Source organism: Bubalus kerabau, chromosome 7 (assembly GCF_029407905.1).
Source record: "Bubalus kerabau isolate K-KA32 ecotype Philippines breed swamp buffalo chromosome 7, PCC_UOA_SB_1v2, whole genome shotgun sequence".
Classification (NCBI taxonomy): Eukaryota; Metazoa; Chordata; class Mammalia; order Artiodactyla; family Bovidae; genus Bubalus; species Bubalus kerabau.
The window spans coordinates 73357897-73377278 of NC_073630.1; the positions used below are offsets into that span (position 1 = coordinate 73357897).

The 19382-nt window shown below is 43.2% G+C and overlaps 1 protein-coding gene across 6 annotated transcripts in view; it reads right to left on the minus strand.

The window, feature by feature from the left end:
* Positions 1–18585, minus strand: part of LNX1 (ligand of numb-protein X 1) — a 188131-nt gene extending 169546 nt beyond the window's left edge. For 5 of the 6 annotated variants that reach the window (XM_055588570.1, XM_055588564.1, XM_055588565.1 and 2 more), the window contains exon 1: positions 18246–18585. The gene's annotated coding sequence lies outside the window, so the exon portion shown is untranslated. Of the gene's footprint in view, positions 1–13400; positions 13500–18245 lie in introns of all 6 variants that reach the window. The other variant, XM_055588566.1, reaches the window with a different exon arrangement.
* Positions 18586–19382: the final 797 nt, after the last annotated feature.

Genomic DNA, 19382 nt, shown 5'->3' on the forward strand with positions numbered 1-19382 from the left:
GCCTGGTGGGCTGCCGTCTATGGGGTCGCACAGAGTCGGACACGACTGAAGCGACTTAGCAGCAGCACATAACTTCCTACTATTACTACTGCTGCTAAGTCACTTCAGTCGTGTCCCACTCTGTGCGACCCCATAGACGGCAGCCCACCAGGCTCCCCCGTCCCTGGGATTCTCCAGGCAAGAACACTGGAGTGGGTTGCCATTTCCTTCTTCAATGCATGAAAGTGAAAAGTGAAAGTGAAGTCGCTCAGTCGTGTCTGACTCCTAGCGACCCCATGGACTGCAGAGCACCAGGCTCCTTCGTCCATGGGATTTTCCAGGCAAGAGTACTGGAGTGGGGTGCCATTGCCTTCTCGGACATAACTTACTACAATGATTTAAAAATCTAATTTTAAAAATATAATCTTCCATTCAGATCCTTCAAGTATCTTATATTAAAGAATATATGTAATTAGATTAGAATGAGTCCATTTAGTGTTCAGTTCAGTTCAGTTCAGTTGCTCAGTCATGTCCAACTCTTTGGGACCCCATGAATTGCAGCAGGCCAGGCCTCCCTGTCCATCACCAACTCCCAGAGTTCACTCAAACTCACATCCATCAGTTACAGTTGACTCTTGAATAATATGGGTTTGAACAGCGCAAGTCCACTAATATGCAATTTTTTTCAATAGTAAATACAGTGCTACCCAATTGAACATTGATTGAATCTGTGGATGTGAATTGTGTATACAGAGGAAACATGAATGCTAAGGGCTGACTATCAGTGATAGGCAGATTTTCAACTTTGGTTACCGTTGGTGCCCTAATCCCCACATTATTCACAGGTCAATTGTATTTCAAGGCTCAGAGAGTAAAGAATCCACCTGGAGAAGAATGTACCTGAAGAAGAGGGTTTGATCCCAGGTCAGGAAAACCCCCTGGAGAAGGAAATGGCTACGCATTTCAGTATTCTTACCTGGAGAATTGCATGGACAGAAGATCCTGGTGGGCTACAGTCCATGGGGTTGCAAAGAGTCGGACATGACTGAGCAACTAACACACATATAAAGAGAAGTAGAATCACTATCTTGGTGTGAGTTATATGTGATTTAACATAACAAATGTCTCAGGAAATGGGGCATGATTTGATCAATATTCTTTTCAACACAAAACTCAGCCATCTTATAATGGGCTGTTTTAGGGCATCATGAACTTGGCAAGGTTGCAACACAGAGAAGGCTTTCCTCATCCTTTCTCATCAGTGCTCTTCTAGGTGGGCACAGATTTTAGGTCTCTTAGTCAAAGGTGTATTCTCTGCTCAGAACTTTGAAGAACCACCAAGGGGTGGGAAAGGACAAAACTGTAGTCTTGAATCTTAGGTTTTCTGGGTTTTACTCTGTACTTAACTATCAGCGGCGTTGTGTCCATATAATTCAAGTTTACATTTTTCACATCTGTTTTGCATGCACATGCACGTATATGAAAGTACTTCTTGTCCTAACTGCAGTGGGGAAGATATTGAAGGCTGTAAATATTTACTGAGTGTACATAAAACAGCAGTGTGGGCTGATACGGCCAGAGAAGGGAAATTCGAGCACTGGGCCCCACTTCTGGCTCGACTGCTAATTCCTGTGTGACCTTGAGCAGGTCAATTAAAATCTGTGTTCTCGTACTGCATTTAAACAAAGGAGATACTAATCTCTATTGGCCAGCTCTCCGAAAGTAATAACCTCTGAGGACAATATCTGCTTTTCAGAATGGAAACCGAAGGGGACTTTCATTGAGACTGCTCTTCTATTAACTTTTCTTATTTTTTTTTTAGGGGAGGAAAAGTGGTGGGATAAAAGGGATGTATCCTTTCAGTCTTAGAGAAAAATGAAACTTTGTGGTCTCAAAAAAAGTAGCAAGCACCTGCTTCTGCATATCACTGTGAAAATAACCATGTGAATAAAGTGGTCAGGTTTGCAATTCCCTTTAGAGAAGGTGGTAGGACAAGCAGATGGCAGGGCCATTGTCACATCTTTGGGACACTGGTTGGCCCTTCTTGCCCCTTAGAATAGAAGAGCTGGGCTCTGAGACAGGACTTGGATGTTAGGGTGATTCTGCTCTGAAACTCTTGTGACCTTAATACAAATCATCTTACCTTCAAGTGCCAGGTTTTGATCATAGAGACGTGGAAACAGTAACACTCATGTTTAAGTGTGTTGAAACAGCACAAGCACCTAACAAAATGGCACTCAGAAGGAGCCCAATGAATCCTGGTTTTCTAGCCCTCCCATTTATTTACTTACTTGGATAGGAAGTCAGCAGTAGGACCGCAGACCACTGTATTTTGCTCTCAGGGAGCAAACCCTCAGCAGACATTCAGTCCTACACATGCAATCAACAGATCCCACCCTTAATTTGTATTTAGACCCAAGAGAAATGTCTTGGATCTATAGTGTTCCTTTACATCAAGGAAGAAACAAACATGTATAAGGAAACATGGCCAAGATCTGTAGTTTAAGACATCTGTTTGGAGTGAAGGTGTTACAAGCTTTCTCTTGTACACAGGATCCAGGTAACCTTCCTTCCTCCCCCTCCCCATCCCATCTCCCCCAACCCCTGCAAAAAAGGGCAACTGAGGTGATAATCTGGATGAACTACGTGAAAGAATCTTGGGGTATATTAATAATTTAGGACTGAATTATTACCTCAATTGTTTCACATCCCTTTTTCCACTGAAACGACAGAACATATGCAAAAGCAGTTTTATGAGAGGAAATCCAATTTCTACTGGCAATGAATCTCACAATGCAAATAATAGAATCCCAATAATCAGGTCCCATACAACCCCACAGTGGCAACATCAGAGACATGGAGGAAGGACTGCTCTGGCCCCCAGAAACTTGTGTTTTGCTTTTCCCAAAGCAGTAGTTCTCACATGCTTTTTGGAATCTATTTCCAATGACAAAAACATATCATGATCCACTAAACTAATTTGTTTGTAACAACCATTGCATGAAAAATATAGTCATAGGGGATCACCGGTGCAGCTTTTATGAAATTTCCTGAGTAACTTCAAAAGTAAAAAAGATTCATCTATTCCAGGAGCAAGAAAATACCCCCAGTCATGATAACAATGCCCTGCTTTGCAAGTGCTCTGCACTGATCATATCCTTTCACACTCTGTTTACTTTTTCACACCAACCCTGTAAAGCTGCAGCATCTCCCAGTCCTCAACATATCATGAGGTGGGTATCATTATTCTTATATTTCATTGCTTCTAAGAGGCCAAAGGGTGGACTATTCACCTTTATTTTATGTACCACCCAAAAAGAAAACAGAATGCTGCCAGTTAAACCATGACATACCATCAGTTGTAAAACAAAACAAAAAGACCATGTAGTTTCAGATATGTTAAGATGTGAAAGAATGCTGCTGCTGCTGCTGCTGCTAAGTCGCTTCAGTTGTGTCCGACTCCATGCGACCCCATAGATGGCAGCCCACCAGGCTCCCCCGTCCCTGGGATTCTCCAGGCAAGAACACTGGAGTGGGTGAGTGTCTTTGAATTGATGAACTCTGGACTTCCGCTTTTACAGAGCAGGAAATGTACGGCTTGCTCAAGGTCAGGCTGCCAACGGAGACTGAAGCACCACTCAAAGGCAGACCTCTGACCTCAAACAAATGTTTAAAGTTTTAAAGAGAAGACTAAAAAGGTCGAGAATGGTTTAAACATTCTTTTGTTTATATTTCTAATTGCTGATACTCCTTCAGAGATTTAGATAGTAGAAAACAAGCAAGATTGTCAGGAAGGGGAGGAAGCACTCGCTGAAAGGGGGTGGTGGCCTTGGTGGCTAAGCACCCAAAGAGCTCAGAAGGAAGTGACTCCCCTGCAGAGATGTCTTCCCACCTCTGGAGTGCTTCCTTAGCTGTGGTACAAGCTGGCTTGACTATAGAGGAAGCACCGAGCTCCATTTAAGTTTCTTGACCTTTCTAGCCTTCTCTTTAAAAGTCAATAAAAGAAAATAGGGAGGAAGAAGAGGAGGAGTGGAGAAAATGAGTCTGTGGTCTTAATATTTTTCTGCTGAGGATAGGGGGTTGGCAAGCATATCAAGCACACACTTATTTGCTAACCATAAGGAAGGCTTATTTCTCTTAAACCCTTGATGGGAAATTGATGATAAAGAGCCACCAGTTACAAAGGGACCACACTGCATCCGTAATCCTGAAAGAAACATCAGCTTAGGGTGAACCGTTGTTGCCAGTGGAAACAACCAAGGAGACTGTGCCGTTATAGAAATACTACGCCTCGCTGGTTTGCAAAAGAAATCTCCCCAACCTGGGGGAGGAAGTGGAGCGCCTTGGAAGGCGGTTTGTTTCCTTGTGGCCAGTGACTGATTTTCCACTAAGTGCGCATTGGTTAATTCTCCCAAGAGTATTAAAAATGAAGGGAGGGTTTCAGGTTCGACTCACATGAACTGCTTTTATTTGGACAGTCTTTGTTTTCTCCAGTCTGGTCGGCAGTCCTTCCGGGCCCTTCTTCAATCCCTGGCGGGGGCTGAGACCCAGTCCTTGTTTGGGATGAAAAGGTATTGGAAGGCCGGCTGCTCTAATTGGAGTTTGCACCTGCAGACCCCAGCCTTGAAGGCGGCTGGGCTCTGGTGCCGCTCTGTGTGTGTGTGTGTCTGTGTGTGTGTGTGTGTGTGTGTGTGCATTTGATTTCCTCAATGAACACTGGGACACTGCACGGTTCTTTTGGCCTGAATCATCTGGAGGGGATCCAAGCTGCTCAGCCACTTTCTCTGCTCTAGTGGAGAGGGACCCTCTTTTCTCGCCTGTCTAAGAAGGAGGGATTTTTAGCCCTGCAAGTATTAATAAATCTAGTATATTTTGATCTAATCTCTTCTGGCCCCAAGAGAACTTACCCAGATAAGAGGCGCCCTTCAGGTAGTATGAGAGGATGTCACAGCCTGGCTTTCACCTACCCAGAAGCTGCTGCATTTTTTATGGGTTTCTCACACTTGACTAGTGACATAATCCAGGCAGCATTCAAGAGTGATGGCTACAGCTCTGTGCTTAGCCCAGGGAGAGGGAGATGGAGAAACTGCCCAGGTGGATTTAATTAATGTCTGTGCCTCTGTTCCCCTCACAACATGCTAGTGCCTGATCTCCATCCTGATGCACATACTGAATGTGTACAGTATGATCAATTTTGGCATCCAGATAAGTCATGAAATCACCAGTGTGGACTGAAAACAACGCATAACCTAAAAGTTAAGGGTTATGTTTTATTCGGTGGATAAAACTGAAGATATAAGCATGGAAGACAGCCTCTCAGATAGCTCTGAGGGACTGCTCCACAAAGGTAAGGGAGGAGTCAGGATGTTCAGAAGTTCTGCAACAAAAACCAGGTAATCAGAACATCAAAAGATTACTATTAAAGAAAACTTGACATCTCAAGTTAATGAATTTAGTGCCTTTTTATGTATGGGAAGATGCAAGAGTCTGGGCTCACTAAAATCATTCCTTTGATATGCATCTTAACTAGTAATATCTAGGGCCAGGATGCTGATTTCCTCCATCCTGAATCCTGGGGTGGGGGTGGGGGTTGCTGCAGTGGCTGCGTCCCTGATGGTTGCAACATCCTTTGTTTATTGATACAACAGGTGACTCTCTTCATCCACACCACAATCCAGATTATGAACCTGTCCATCACCCCCTAAAGTTCCCTTATGCCCCTTTATAATCCCTCCTCTCACTCTTTCCTCCACTCTGCATCCCCAACCATCAATCTGCTTTCTATAACTATGGATTATTTGCATTTTCTAGAGCTCCACATAAATGGAATCAGTATGATCTTTTTTGTCTGACTTTTTCTACTCAGCATAATACTTTTTGAGATTCATTCATATTGTATGTATTAATGGTTTGTTTCTTTTTACTGTTGAGTAGTATTCCATTGTATGGATGTATCGTAGTCTGTCCATTCATTCACTGTTGATGGGCATTTGGGTTCTTCCTAGTTTGAAGTGATTACGAATAAAGCTGCTGTGAATATATGTATGCAAGTCTTTGTGTGGATATAAGCCTTCATTTCTTGGTAAATTCTGAGCAGTGCAATAGCTGGATCGTACGGCAGGTATATGTGCAACTTTTTAAGAAACTGCCAAACTGTTGTCCAAAGTAATTGTACCATTTTTCCCCCACTAGTAGGCGCTGTTCCTGTATTTGGTCCTGTACTTTCCAGCGTTTGGTGTGGTCATTCTCTTTTAGATTTAGCTATTCTAATATGGATGTAATGGTGTCTCAGTCTGGTTTTAATTTGCTTCTCCCTAATGACTAATCATGTTGTGCATCTTTTCCATGTGTTTACTTATTATCTGTAAATCATCTTTTGGCAAAATGACTGTGTAAATCTTTTAACCATTTCTTAAATTGGCTTGTCTATTTTCTCATGATTGAGTTTTGAGAGGTCATTATACGTTCTCCCAGAGATATTTTTATTTAAAGAGTTATCATGGAATGTAAGACACTGCATAGACGATTTTGATAGAACTAATCAGAGCTCTCATTGGAAAAAATCCTGATACTGGGTGAGATTGAAGGCAAAAGGAGACGGGAACAGCAGAGAATGAGATAATTAGATATCATCACTGACTCAATGGACACGAGATTTCAGCAAACCTGGAGATAGTGATGGACAGAGGGGCCTGGCGTGCTATAGTCCATGGGGTTGCAAAGAGTTGGACATGACTTAGCAAATACACAACAGCAACAAACCAGAGCATGTGGGGAATGATTTGAGGGCCTAGGGCCTTCAAGCCCCTGGAGATCACTCTCGCTATGTGCCTGGCTCAGTCTTATCATGATGCAAGCAGGCTATGCCTGACAGGCCTGGGTCATGCCCACTTTTTGAGGATCTTAAGATATTTAAAATAAAAGAAATTCCAAAATAGACATATGAAAAGGGTGATGCATTTTAAATGTATATGTTGAACAAATGAGTGCTTTTGACCCATGCAAAAATTCAGCATGTATGTAACATTGGAGAGGATGTCAACATTTTAAATTTGAGGTCCAATGTGGGGCCTGAGACAAAGGACTCTGGTGTCCCATTGGCTACCTTGTGATGGGCCATGAGACACCAGTGCCAGCTTGGATACTTCTCACATACCTGGTGTACCCTAAAGTCACATCTGGCATGGTCATTCTATAGCCATTTATACTTGGGGTCAAATGAATGCTACAGAGATGGCTATGGAAGAAAGGACCATTTCCCAGATCAATGCAAATTTCCTACCAGAATGGTGACACTGGAAAGGTCAATCATGGCCATCAGGGCCTTTTGGAGGGACTCTGTGCTCTACTCACCTGCAAGACTATGGAGCCTGAGGTTTGGCCTTCCTTTGGGTGATTGGCGTGTGTGTTAGTCGCTCAGTCATGTCCAACTCTTTGCAACCCATGAACTGTAACCCACGAGGCTTCTCTGTCCATGGAATTCTCCAGGCAAGAATACTGGAGTGGATTGCCATTCCCTTCTCCAGAGGATCTTCCCGACTCAAGGATCAAACCCTGGTCTCATGCATTACAGGCAGATTCTTTACTGTTTGAGCTACAGGGAAGTCCTTTGGGTGATTGGAGTCGTGACCTTTTCCACTTAGCTTGAGGTCAGGATTGCGGGGTGACTAGGAGAGGGGCAGCTTTGTGTGAAGAAATCCCAGAGGCCTCCCAGCAACACCCACAGAAGCGCCTGTGCTCTGGGGAATTTTGCCATCATCTCTGAGAAACTTTCAATTCCTCTCACTTCTCATAGTATCCAGTGCAGGGTTCTCCATGAGGCCACATTTGGCAAAGTCTGGAAACGTTGTTGATTGTCAGAACTTGGGAGATGTTACTGACATCTAGTGAGCAGAAACCAGGATGCTGCAAAATATTCTACAAGACAGCGCCCCACATCCAAGAATTATCCAGCCCTAAATGCCAGTGTTGGTGAGGTTGGGAAATTGTTATTTGTATGACTCAATCAACTGTCAACAAGAATGGACAGAGAATATGACTGCAGATTCTGAAAAACTGGTTCTGTGTCCATTAAGCAGACGAGCTCCACAGTACAGACATGGAGAGTTGATCACAGAGCTTGAAGGGTCGTGAGCAGTGAGCTGCCCAAAACCTCTGACCCTCTCACCACCTTCCCCTGCCTTGCCTTCTCCCTCCTGTTAAGAACTGCCGTGTAACAGACTTGGCTTCAAACCCAGTCCTGCTGCTCAGTGACTTTGGGAAAGTGATGTAACCTTTTTAAGCCTCAGTTTTCCATCTGAAACATGGAAATTACCTTAGTACATTTCAGAATCATGAGAATTAAACCAGATAAGCCAAGCCACGTGAAGAGTCGGACAGGATCTGACACGTGAAAAGAACTCAGAAGTGACTATCATTATTTTGTGAATTAAGCACCTGCTGAACTTAAAGCACCTTTTCTAGGTGTTTCCTAGTCCCCCAGTGCCAGCTGGTGACAATTTTTTATTAGTCTTCAAAGCATTTACTCTAAAAAGTCTTAATAATATTAATCCTCTCTGTTTAGAAACAAAGCTCAGTGGGTACATTGGATGTACTGTTTAGAAATTGACTTTAGTGATAAAAAGAAATGAATGAAAAATTATTTAAATTGAAACAATGTAGTCTGTATTGAGGTATTTATGCATGTATATAGATTTAAGCCTATATATTTTTTCAATGTCCATGGAAAGAAATTTACACAATGAAGTTTGTCAGAAACACAGCACTAGCCTGGACTCTTGTAGCAAATCCTTGGGAACTCTTGGGCTGTCCCATTGCAGGATGAGGCAGGATTCCATGTCAGGTGACTTGGATCAGATCTCAGGTGGGGTCAGTTACTTTGGCACCAGCAGGGCCTCTTTGCCAGGTGGCCAAGCAGAGACTATGAGGCTCGAGCCAGACTGAGCTCAGGGTGTTTCTGGAAGGTCATTGTTGCAAACCCAGAGAACCAGTTCTGTGAGGTTGGCTCAAAGGGGACATTTAGTCAGAGTAACAGAGAGGTATGGTAATGGAGTGGAGGAAGTCTGGGTAGGGATTACAACCAGCACAGTCCAAAGGCTCTTCTCAGCTTTCAGAAGAGTGAGGGAGAAGTAAAGCTTGGCCCTGGACCTCAGACAATACCTCGTTCTTGCCAAGCGTAGGAGAGTGAGTCCGCAAAATTGCCAGTGAGCCAAGAGACAATCCTGGTGATAAGGACTCAGCTAGGCAACCCCCAGGCGAAAAATTAAGGGTAGAAAATTTGCTTAACTCTATTTCTGCTGGTGTGTTTTCTTGTGGGGCAGGAGATATATTTGAAAACATGGGTATGCACTGTACTTGGGGGATATACAATGTAAGAATCCTTTGGGCTCTGTTAGCAAGGGAGCCCTTAAGAAGCTTTGGACACTGAAGCCATGAAAGAGCTCCCAGGAGCATTCTAGAAGACAGACTAGATTTCCCAGTATTAGGTCACCAGCCCAGGAGTGTGGCAGAGACTTCTCATGCAGGGGGTGAATAAATAGATGTAGGAATTTCCTTCCCTCATGAGGGTTATTCTCAGTATTAAGCAGTCAGAATGTGTATCCATAGGCGTTTCCCTCACTGGGCTAGTCCAGAGAAAGAAAGAGGTTTATCTACTTAAATCAGAAGTTTCAAGGGCCGCAAAAATTGTGTTTTAGCAGTAGGAGTGGCTGTCACTGAGGAAAGTCATGTAGAACTGCTAATTCTACTCTTAATCCCCCTCTGTCTAACCAGCTGAGAGAAGGTTGTTTAATGGAAGGATGAGAGTTTGAGTGACAGGCATTCTGTGCAGTCTTCTGATACTCCGTGAATTGAAATCAGCAGGAGAAGAGGTCTGCATGGCATTATCTTGACCTTTCACACAACAGCATTCTCAAAAGAGATACCCTCATCTCTTATCTACGGACACTAAGGGAATAGAAAACAACAGGCATTTTTGCATCCATAGCGCTTATGTTAGTGTCTCAACAAAGGGGTTTTGAATGAATGACCGATCAGTGGAATGTATCATACTTCTGTGCATGTGTTCATGAGGATACTGATCACTATATCACTCACAGTTCCCTTTATAAAAAGCCTGATATGGTCAATTTCTACTCCAAGTTTAAGTGAGGAAAGCTTTGTACCTATAAAGGAATGGCTCTCTTTCTCCCTTTCTGAAAATGAGGATGATGTCATTGGACATATCTCTCTTTTGCTCTATTGTCTGGAAGCTTAGGGTTCAATCTGATGCCCAGCTGTATCAATGATGAAGGCTCTTTTGGCATTCATACTTGATTCTTATTCCTCTGGTCTTGTCATCCTAATCTTATTTTTATTTTCCTTGTTTCCAGTTTAAATTCTTGATTGTATTTCCAATCATTGTTATTGCAGAGTTCATAATCTCAGATGCCTTTAATTGCCAGGCAAGTAGCAGCAAATGACTGAAGTAAGTGGGGGTAATAGAGCATGGTGTAGACTGTGGCAAATGGTGAGAGGTCTTTCCTGGCCATTCTACTCTAATAGCATCACCTCCCGCCACTGTCAGTCCCTAGCCCCTAACCCTGCTTATTCATCATTTTCTGAAATTATCTTATTTATCTGTTTACTGTCTCTCACCTCTGCTATATCCCCAGAACCTATAGCAATGCCTGGCTCTGAACTGTCACCCAATCACATCTGTTGAGTGAATTAATGACTCTGGGACCAGGGTGGCTAGGTTTTTACTACATTTTAACAGTTTGGAATTTGGATTTTTATATAAAATCTCTTGATTTTTAGATATTGGTGGCAAGTATAAAAAATTAAAAAGCACTCTGCTGGCCAGAAATGGGCCATGTTAGCATGTGACCATTGTTCTACCTCATATTTTCAAGCTATAGCTGAGACAGGATAGGACCTGGGACCCTCTACTGGAGTGCTTGCAACTGGACAAATGTCTCCTCGAGCAACAGAGCACAAAGAAACTATTAAGGGACTAAAAGTAATTGTGTGCATGCACAGTTGGGGCAAATTATGAACAATAGGTATAAAAAGGCCAAAACCTCAGAAAGTACATGAAAATATTCTCAGCATTGTTAATTATTAGAGAAATGCAATCAAAACTACAATGAGGTGTCACCTTACACTGGTCAGAATGGCTATAATCAAAAAGTCTACAAACAATAAATGCTGGAGAGGATGTGGAGAAAAGGGAACCCTTGTACACTGTTGATGGGAATGTAAGTTGGTAAAATTATGGAGAACGGTATGAAGTTTCCTTTAAAAAACTAAAAATAGAGCCACCATATGATCCAGCAATCCTACTTCTGATCATATATCAGGAGAAAATCATAATTCAAAAAGATACCCCAATGTTCACTGTAGCACTATTCACAAAAGCCAAGACATGGAAGCAACCTAAATGTCCATGGTAGATGAATGGATAATGAAGATGTGGTACATATATACAATGGAATATTACTCAGCCATAAAAAAGAATGAAATAATGCCATTTGCAGCAACATGGATGGATCTAGAGATTGTTGTATTAAGTGAAGTCAGACAGAGAAAGACATATATGATATCACTTACATATGGAATCTAAGAAAATGATAGAAATGAACATAATACAGAAGAGAAACAGATTCAGGCTTAGAAAACAAACCTATGGTTACCAAAGAGGAAAGTTTGGGATGGGAGGGATACATTAGGAAGTAGGGATTAATATATACATACTACTATATATAAAAGAAATAACCAACAAGGACTTACTCTATAACAAAAGGAACTCTACTCAATACTCTGTAATAATCTATATGGGAAAAGAACCTGAAAAAGAATAGATAAAAGTATATATGTAACTAAGTCACTTTGCTGTACACTTAAAACTAACATTACACTGCAAATCAACTGTATTCCAATATAAAATAAAAATTAAAAAAAATAAAAAGGCTAAAACCTAATTTCCACTTTTGAAGTGCCAGGAGCAAAAGCAGGGTACTACACATGATCTTTGCACACAGCACCACCAAGGTGTTAGGCAGACCACCTAAGCCAACCCTGCAGCTCAATCCACTTATCAACTCCCACCCTCACCCCCTCGAAGGAACCAGCTTGCCGACAACCCCACTTCCAGGAATGAGCAAGAACACTTAAGGAAAATGGGGAATTGGTGTGGTGACTCCTCAAAGACTTATAAATAGAATTACAATCTGAACCAGCAATTCTGTTTCTGAGTATATGTCCAAAATAACTGAAAACAGGAAACCAAACAGATATTTGTACACCATGTTTATAGAAGCATTATTCACAATAGCCATGGGATGAAAGAAGCTCAAATACCCGTGAACAGATTGATGAATAAATAAAATAGGGTATAAACATATAATGGAATACTACTCAGACTTAAAAAGGAAGGAAATTCTGACACCTACCACAACCTGAATGAACCTTGAGAATGCTACATATTAAATGAAATACGAGAGAGGAGGTCTCCACAGTGTGTCTTTCTGTAACACCTCTCTGGGACCTTTAGCGGTTGCAACAATGGAAAGATTATGGTGGTCTCCCATCCCTCCAAGTATGGCAAAGGAAAAGCAACAGTAAATCATAAAATGTGCTTCAAGAAAGACAACAAAGTCCTGATTTTTCCAAAATAGCAGCATAGAGTTTCTTTTGAAATGCCAGTATTTATTTTTAAAAACTCCTCTTTCTTTTAACTAATGATATGTTTGCTGTCTTGGCTTTGCCAATCTCTCGTAGCTCAGTCAGTAAAGAATCTGCCTGCAATGCAGGAGACCCAGGTTCAATTCCTGGGTCGGGAAGATCCCCTGAAGAAGGAAATGGCAACCGACTCCAGTATTCCTGCCTGGGAAATCCCATGGGCAGATGAGCCTGGTGGGCTACAGTCCACAGGGGTTGCAAGAGTCAGACACGACTGAGCGATTAAACTACCACAATCTCTTTTGAGCCATCTATTGGGAAATGATAATAACACCTAATATTTATTACTTGCTGTTTATATGCTAAGTTTTTTCCTGTGCACTATATAAAATAACTAATCATTATATCAATTCCATGAGATAAGCATGACTATAATCTCTGGTTTTACAGTCAAGGAAACTGAGGCACAGGGCAGTCACTTGCTTAAGATCAGACAGCTAGTAAGTGGCAGAGCCAGGATTTGAACCCAGAACGCTGGGCTTCAGAGCCTCTTGTCCTAAAGTCTAAAATCCAGGCATATTAACCTGGAGTGTGTGCCCACCTCCACCAGTCTGCATCTGCCTTTCCAGCTCTCCCCTCACCTCTGGCCTCCACACAACTCTCCCTGTGTCTTCCTTCCTGCCTGTCCCACCTTGTTAATCCCCCATTCAGGGTTCCCCTTGGGTATCCCCTCTCTGCCTTCCCTGTCTGGGGACACCTACGTCTTCCTGTGGCTGGCTGTTCAGACAGCTCACATTGCACTTTGCCACATGGAATTGTAACTGACTCTTGTCTGTTTCTCACGGTGGACGGAGAGTTCCCTGAGGGTAGAGAACAAGGTTTTAAATCTCTGTGTCCCAACCTAGCTAAGTACTTGATTCATAGTAAATGCTTGGTACCTGGTCTTAAGGAAATAAAGGAGGCAGAGCCCAGACTGGGACTTGGTGTAGAAGATGGAGCAATGATTGTCCAAATAGTAGCTTTCACCCTAGAAATGTTGTTGGTACCCTGAGCAGACAGTGGGGTGGGAAGTCCACATCTATGTAGACTGGAGAGTTCTGGAATGGAATTGAATCAGTGGTGTGAACCCCATGCCTTCGGTGCTAGTACTGGAAACATGTGCCTGATTCATATGGCAGAGACTGCTCCCCACTAATCAAAGAGACTGACAATGCTTACATACATACAAATGCATACCATGGGTCATAGAGCCACTTCCAAGTTTAAAAAAAAATGTTAAAATTGAATGAATTTCTTCTTCATCTTCTCTTCTCTTCCTAATTTAGTATAATACTTAAGGCCATTAACGGGGTCTGAGTAAGGTAATCACCCACGTGGGAGGTGGACAGGGTATGCTGGCCCAGATAAAGTAAGGAGATTAACCACCTAGAGGGGCTGCCCTGCACAACGGCCAGACCCTGGATGGGCAGAGAAAGGGGTTCCCCTGGAGGGACAGCCTGGCTCAGTGTCAGAATCCCAGCAGGATGAGGAGGGCACCTGTAGGAAGGTCGTGACAGCAGGGGTCATGATAGCTGTTGGTTACATTCAGGGGATTGATCGAACAAGCAAGTATATTAAGGATAATGGAAACCAGGCTCTGTAATGTGAGAGAAGGGACTTACAATATAGAAAGGGAGAAAGCTAGAAAGAAACATCCGGGGTTGGATTGGAATTGAAAGTATGAGAGTGAAATTCTGGTTTTCAATGCATACAAATCATAGATACACACACACACACACACACACACACACACACACACACACACATGCACGCACGCATGCACGCAAGCACGCACTCATATACCCTAGCTCTTCTACTGAAAGAGTCGGGGAACAGCAATACCTAATGCAGCAATGAGCCTACCTAACAGTGAGAATTTGGATTCTAAATAATTTCCCACTAAATGGAACCAGAGCTCCTTGACTATAAGGCTGGAACATCTCATTGTAACAGGAAGTACGGAAGTGCAAATAATGATGGGAACATATCAAAAGGACACATTGACAGTTTGATGGGTATGAGATTTTATATAATTTCAAGGTCCTTTTCTACAAACACTTACGAATTTAAAAAATGAGGAAGAGGAACTTTCCAGTGGAGATCCCTAGAAGATATCACTTTAACCAACTACTCTCAGTAATCTCCTATTTGGAGACTGGGGCCTCAGTGAAATTCTCAAAATAATTTAAAATTTTTTGCCATCTAATAGGATGCAATGAGAAGAGTATGGCATCACTTCTGTGATATTCTTGCCAAAGCTGTAGAACCTGAATCTAAGTGTGAGAAAACTCGGACAAACTCAAAGTGAGGAACATTCTACAGAATAACCAGCCAGTATTTAAAAAAAAACAAAAACTGTCAAGGTCATGAAAGTGAAGGAAATACTGAGGAAAGGGTCTATGTTGAAGTAGATTAAGGACCCGTGACAACTAAATGCAACGCTTGATTTGAAAGTACTCTTTTTGCTATAAAGACTATTCTGGGGACAAGTGACAAGAACTTGAACTGGTCTGAGGATCCAATGACAATTAATGAAAACTTCCTAGAGTCTGAGGATTAGATAATAGTAATGTATCAACATTAAGCTCCTGGTTTTGTGGTTGTGTGGGAGATGTGCTGTGTATGGGAAATGCACACTAAAGTATTTGTGGAAGATGAGGCATCTCTTTGGCAGCTTATTCTCAAAGGGTTCAGGAAAAATACATTATGGAATTTTTTGTACCGTATTGTACTGACAACTCTTCTGTAAATTTGAGATTTTTCAAAATAATATATCTATATCTGTATCTAGTGATGTAGGTTGGAATGATACTGTTTTCCAGACTTGCCAGGACACAGGTACCTGGGGCCTGCCTTGGGTGGACAGAGCTTGGAGTGGCTGCCCCAGGAGTAGAGTCAGGGTGTATCTGCCAAGTGTCGTTTCTCTGCTGAGGTGCAGAGATGGACGTTCTCATCCAAGTCATTTAGTAAAGAATGGGCATCTGGATTCTTGAATAACTAGACAGAGAGAACAGTTTCTGTAGGACACATGCCAGCCACTTGACTTATCTCATGATGGGCTTTCTGCCAGAACCAAGGAAGTGGAAGCACTGAATGCCCCCTTGCCCTGTCATAAAGTCTGCAGGATACCTAAGGACCAATTCTCCGATGTCCATCTGGAGCACGGATTGTGCAGGGGACCCCATGTTCTTTTGAGACTTGGCCTAAAGTGCTGATAGTAATCACCACTGCTTACTGTGCACCTTCTAAGGGTCAGAAACTGGGATAGATGCTTCACAGATTCTTTTTATAATCATTACAATGGTTCTCCATGTTAAGTAAATCGTCCTCATCTTATAAATGAGGAAGTAAGGCTTGGGAAGTCTTAGTAACAGCCTCAGCATTATGGGTTGAATTGTATCCCCCCAAATTCATATGCTGAAGTCCCATATCTCAGAATGTGGCTGGATTTGGAGATAGGGCCCTGAGAGAGGTGACTGAGTTAAAGACAGGCCTTGAGGGTAGACTCTAATCCAACTAATGACCGTCTCTCTTAAGAAGATGAAATGTGGACGTACAGAGACACGCACTCTCCTTAAAGAGGAATGACCACGTGAGGACACAGAAATAAGGTGGCCGTCTGCAAGCCAAGGTGAATGGCCTCATCCTGATGTTGGACTTCGGGCTCCAGAACTAGGACAAAATGCATTTCTGTTGTTTAAGCCATGCAGGCTGTGGTACTGTTATGGCAGTCCCAGCAGCCTAACAGGTGGAGGCATCTGGGGGAGGATGAAGTTGGTGTTCAAAATCAAATCAGTGCAGTCCTGTTCTCTGCCACCCTCCTACACACAGGGCCTCTGCTGTGTCACTTCTCCCCACCTCCCCCAACAGGCTGCCCAGAACCTCCATCCAGAATCTCCCAGACTGAGTGGATCCCTCCTCTGCGATCCCACAGCCCTTACCACACTGCATATATTGATAATGGCACACAAGGAACTCATGATCTTGTGATCAAATTGAGGGTAGGGCTCCTCTTATCTTTATCCCTGGCATCTCCCATGGAGCCAGTTACTATGTCTTGAACACTTGTGTGCCAGCAAAGATTTCACACGTGTTATCTCATTTATACTTTTGTAATTAGCCTCTAATTAAAATAAATACATTTAAATTTAAAAAAAAAACAACAATAACTCCTTAAGGTAGGTATCACCAATTGTTCCCATTTTACATGTCAAAAAACTGAGGTCAGAGGTGTTACCTGAATTACCCCGGACATAAAGCTGAAGCTCCAATACTTTGGTCACCTAATGCAAAGAGCCAACTCATTGGAAAAGACCCTGATGCTGGGAAAGATTAAAGACAGGAGGAGAAGGGGGCAACAGAGGATGAGATGGTTGGGTGGCATCAATGACTCAATGCACTTGAGTTTGAGCAAACTCCAGGAGATAGTGAAGGACAGGGAAGCCTGGTGTGCTGCAGTCCACCGGGTCACAAAGAGTCAGACATGATTTAGTGACTGAACAACAGCAACAACAGAGCTAGTAGGTGGTGGAACCAGGATTCACCATTGGATGGTCTAATTGTTCAGTCTGTGCTCTTCACCTCCTGCCCTGCTGCTGTAGTCTTGCTGTAAATGTACACTCCCTCCCTACTCGGGGGCTGTGCTGATCTGAAACCTCTCCTTCAGTATGCTAAGCCCGAGTGTGAAGCTCCCCTCCCACAGAGAGCTTTGTCACTCATACCCCCTCCCCCAGCCCCCACTCTGCCTCCTTCAGCACCCGCTGGGCATAGGGTCTGCACCTTGCACTGTGTGACCCAGAACTGGGCACTGGGGCCATCACCTATCAATATTTGTTGAACTGGCTTCAGTGTCCAGGGATGGAAGTGAATAAGGATACACGACACAGTGGCGTATTGTCCTGGATACTGTGACTCTCCATTTCTGGATTATCCAGGAGAGTTCCAGTTGCTGAAATTCTACCCTCTCATCGGACCATTTGCCAGAATATGCGACAGATAGTGTAGTCTGGCATTTGGCTTAGAAAGTAGAGTCACCATCCTACTGAAAAGAGGCAGGAATGGAGACAAGGTGAGCTGTCTGTCACTTTCCTACACACTGCTGGGCAGGTCACAATTTCTCTGCACCTAAGTGCCTCTGTGGGTAAAATAGTAACGGAAATGCCTATTTCTACCACAGAAATGGGAAAAAACATGTGAATGTGTTTTGAATACTGATAAAGAATAATGTTATAGAAACCCAGGCACCATTAATGGGATTACTTACATTTTAACTGACCGGTTTGGCCAGTGAAAAATGAAATAAAAAAGTAGTTTTTATTTTTGAAAGTCAAGGAAGTGGTATCCTTGAACATAAAGACAGTAAATGTCCTGAGGCCTTTCTAGAGTGTTGAAAATATTTCTAGGCTCTCCTTAACAAGTTCTCCTTAACCTGTGTGTATGTGTGTGTGTGTGTGTGTGTGTGTGTGGTGTATGGCAGGAGTGGGGTGGGGGCTGGGCTAGGAGAGTCAGGGACAAAGTTTTCTCCAATTGCCTGAGACGCAGCCCTCTGGAGGTGGCAGGCCTCTTACCTTTGCTGCTTTGTGGATCAGTTTTCAGCCGTGTGAGGCCTCCGGGTAAAGTCCATTTGGGAACTGAGTTTTTCTGACTCAGCAGTAGCCCAGGAAAATTTCCCTTCTCTTTCCTGTGCCCCGTCTTCCAGACACGCATGAGATCCACTCCACCTTGGACTCAATCAGTGCATCCCCTGCCCCTGCTGCAGGCTCTGCACAGAACTGAGCCATTAACCCGAGAGCAGCCTCTGGGGAGCTTCCAGGGAGAGTGGCTCCCACTGAGCAGCTGCTCAAGAGCATCAACAACGTGTCTGTTCTGGTTTGGATGGGCTGAGGCTCCCTCCAACTTCCTTCTGCTCTCTGCCAGAGCCAGGGTCCTTTTGTTCACCTTTAGGGCTGCCAAGTCAGGCCTACCGCACCCCTGGATGTTGTTTTCCTGCAGGCAATGGGAAAATGAGCTTGGAGCCAGGGAAGGGAAATCAACAAGGAAATAAACACAGGGTCATTACCCCGCCAGGTCATCACCAGGCTGGGACATCATCACGCTGGGATCACTTCCTAAAGAGGCAGGAGCTGGCTGCTGCCTGAAGGGGCCCCAGACATTTTTTAATTGCCCCAGGCATTTAAAAAATTTTAAATATGCAAAGAAGTGTGCATTTCTATCAGAAGTGTGAAATCTATGTTGGACCAATCAGGCAATCCTGACTCGCTCCAATGCCTTGCCAAATCTTTCAAAGATTTTTCCATAGGCAGCATCTCTTGTAACCAAACACTGGCAAACGTTTGTAGCCAAAGGAAAAGAATGAGCAAGTTTATGGCTGACATAAGCCGAGACTTTTAAAGACACAGATAAGACTTTCAAAGACATCCTCTAAAGGAACAGGATTATTGCTTGAATAAAGTTTTCTTCTACTTCCTCTTCAATGTCACGGTCATCATCAGCGGCAGCATCTCTGCCAGCATTTATTGAGAGCTTGTTGTCTGCCAGGTGCTGTGCTAATGACCTCAAACTGTGTTATTTCATTTAATTCTCAACATAATTCTATCATCGTCATTCCCATTTTGTAGATGAAGAAAATGAGGATTAGAGAGATTAAGTCACTCCTGCACAGTGATCCCACTGGTTAAAAATGTAGAAATTGCCTTTCTGGAAGG